We start from the raw sequence: 3282 nt of genomic DNA, 5'->3' as shown, positions 1-3282 counted from the left end.
AGAGAGAGAGAGAGAGAGAGAGAGAGAGAGAGAACTTGCGGGTGGGTAAGTAGTACACGTGCATGCATGAGTGTTTGTGAATGCACGTATGGGTGTGTCTGTCTATCTATCTATCTGTCTGTAAGTCCATCTAGCTGCCTATCTCTATGTGTATCTGTCTGAATGGGAATAATTGTACACACAAGATCGAGTGTCTTTCCCTGTAGCCAAGTTACAAGCCAGTGACTGAGGCAGGTCAGACAGAAGGCACAAAACTTGAGTCACCTCCTAAGGCTGAAGATATTCGGAGACGTCTCTGGCGAGCACCCAAGAACTATTCGGAGACGCACTGCCTCACACAGATGTTCTGCTTTGGGGGGTCAAACTGCGTATTGTTTGCTGAAGATCACACATATAGCCACTAAAACTGCGCAAATCAATTATTTTCAAGAAAATTTCAAATCTAACTGCAAAATATTAAACTATGGGTTAAAGCAGCATGCCCCCCCCCCCCCCCCCTGTAAACCCCTAATTTTGTTTTACTTGGTCTAGAGTCTAGAGGCACAAAGTATTTTGATTGGTCTATCTCTATCTCCGTCGGAGACGTCTCCGAATAGATACTGCGACCTCCTAGATAGGTTACCACCACAGGTGATTCATCAGTGTTCTTTACGGTTGGTTGTGGCCGTGTTGACACAGGGCAACTCCGAGTCGACTTGACGTGAGGTCATTCATTTTTGGAGTGGTGGTCTCCTTGTGCGCGAGTTACGAGTATTAAACTACATGTACTTTATGATAGTAAGAGTCTGTGTGGATGTGGGTGGGTGGGTGGCCTGGTAGGGTTGCGTGTATGGGTCTGTATGTGTGTTTGTGTTTGTGTGTGTGTGTGTGTGTGTGTGTGTATGTTTGTGTTTGTGTCTGCGTGTGTGTCTGTGTGTGTTTTGTCTGTGTGTGGCTGCGTTTGCATGTGGATGGGAAGAGGGGTAGGTTGCAAGGTAGGGGTAGGGTGTGTGGGCGTGTCTATGTGTGTCTATGTGTGTGTCGAGGCCTATGTGTGTGTGTGTCGGGGGGAGGGGGGGAGAGAATGCGTACATATGTGTGAGAGTGTGTCTGTATCTCTGTGTGCGTATGTATGTGGGTGGAATGTGTTGGAGAGTAAGTGCGCTGATAGTGCATGTGTCTGAATTTGAGTGACGTATTATGTGTGTATGTGTGTCTGTATGCGGGTACTATAATAACACAATACTATACTGAATGCTGTCTCGTCTAATTTGAGCTTGTGGGCTTAAAATATTCGTTTTACTTATCTTATGACATAGCCTGAACTAGATTATTTAACAATGATAATAATCGGTGCATTTGTAAAGCGGATATTCACACTCCACAGCTTGCTCTATGCCCGTAAGATTATTATTAACCCCAGCAGTCCCAAGAACACCCAGAAACATTCTCGGCTTTCCAGGATACATCTCGACATACATATGGTTTTACTTATGACATAGTATGGACAAGATTGCTTAGCAATGATAATATAATTGCATTTGTACAGCGTGCATAGCCACGCTGCTACAGCTTGCTCTATGCGCTTTAGACTTTTATCAACCCCAGCAAACCCAAGTACACCCGGAAACATTCTCAGGAAGCACACAGTGCAAGCAGCTGATCAAGCACTCAAAGACTAACAAAACTTACAAAATCTTTCTCTGTCTCTCCCCGGGTGCCTGTTATCACCTGGGTGAAGTGTGGACAATTTATGTCAAAAAAGTTTCACAATAACACAACGTCGGGTCTTTGGCGTGATTCGAACCCACAATCTGCCAGTTGAAATTCCAAGAGCGTTTCTCATCAACGGCACCAAAGAAGTAGCATTGCAAAACAATGCTTATGTCTTTTTTTTTTGTATTTGATAACTTCTGTGGTACAACTTCTCTTTTTAAGTCTTTCCATTACTACATGTACCACACATTAACCTGTTTCTGATGACCAGGGTTTTTTTTCTTTCTGTTGTTGGGTTGGTTTTTTGTCGTTTTTTGTGGGGGGAGGGGGGTTCTTGGGGAGGGGGGTTGGTAAGTGTTTTACGGCGCTCGCAACTGCATTAGGTATATGAGCGCTCGGGACACATATAACATTTTTCAGTTGATAGGAAATTTTTAATTTTGCACGGGTGGCGGCCGAAGCCTACTCCAATTGATTTTGGACCACCAAGGGATCTTTAACGTGCACAACTTGCACACGAGACCTCCGAGATTTTTCGCCCTTATCCGAGAAGGCTACGTGTTAGATTTTGCCTGTGCCTACCATAAGATCAGGGATGTGGCTGACAGACAACAGTAAGAAGGAGCAATGAAGCAACAGTAGAAACGCTACAGAAAGAGTCAGGGGCCCAGAGGAGGGGGCAAAGGGGGGCGGGGATGGGAGCACAAATTGTAGACGAAAGCAGACGACAGAACATTGTTAGAGAGCAGAAAAGGAGGTGAACGGAGGCAATTTTTAGGAGAAAAATTTCCGTCGCTATCCGGATCCGAACCCGGGACCTATTGAATGAGAGACCAAGGTCGTAACCTCTCGACCACGAGAACTCCCTGACCATGTTCTGCGATGTGGTGGTTAAGGACTTAGCCGTCGAATAGAGAAGACACGAGTTCGATACTCGTGTGGGAAAAATCTCGAACGAGCATATATCCGTTTATCAGCAAGGACGTTGTACCCCTTTCAGTTCAGCACGGTTTGGCCGTGATAGGCAATGTCAAAACAGCAGCCTGCCTCCTAAATGATCTTAGTTGTGTCTTTTTTTCGTAAGAGTTTTGCGGCACTTGTAACACAATACGGCCATATAAGTGCCTAAGAATAGATGTGTTACAAAAGAGTAACATACACCGAAAAGAAGGAGGAGAGATATGGATGATAGATGTTTGATAGGATCGAAGGAGCAATTGTGTCGGTGGTAGGGGGGGGGGTGTAAACCAATCAACAAGTATATTAATTGTTTTTGGTGATATGTCATCGTTATTGTTCTACTTTTCGCCCGCGTTTGCATAATTGAAGACTCTGTCCGTTCTGTCCACTGCTGTCTAGCTTGTGAGGGTTGTGTTCTATTCCAGTATACTGATATCTCGTCTTCCCGCGCGTTTTGTTTTTGTTTTTTTTTGTTTTTGTTTTTTGGTCGTCCTCTTAGGGTATTTTATTAGTTATTTCTTCTTGTTCTTGTTCTTGTTCTTGTTTTTGTTCTTATTCTTGTTGTTGTTGTTGCTATTGTTGTTGTTGTTGTTGCTGTTGTTGTTGTTGTTGTTGTTGTTGTTCTTG

This window comes from Aplysia californica, unplaced genomic scaffold, assembly GCF_000002075.1.
Source record: "Aplysia californica isolate F4 #8 unplaced genomic scaffold, AplCal3.0 scaffold00235, whole genome shotgun sequence".
NCBI classification, from domain to species: Eukaryota; Metazoa; Mollusca; class Gastropoda; order Aplysiida; family Aplysiidae; genus Aplysia; species Aplysia californica.
This window is presented reverse-complemented; position numbering follows the sequence as displayed.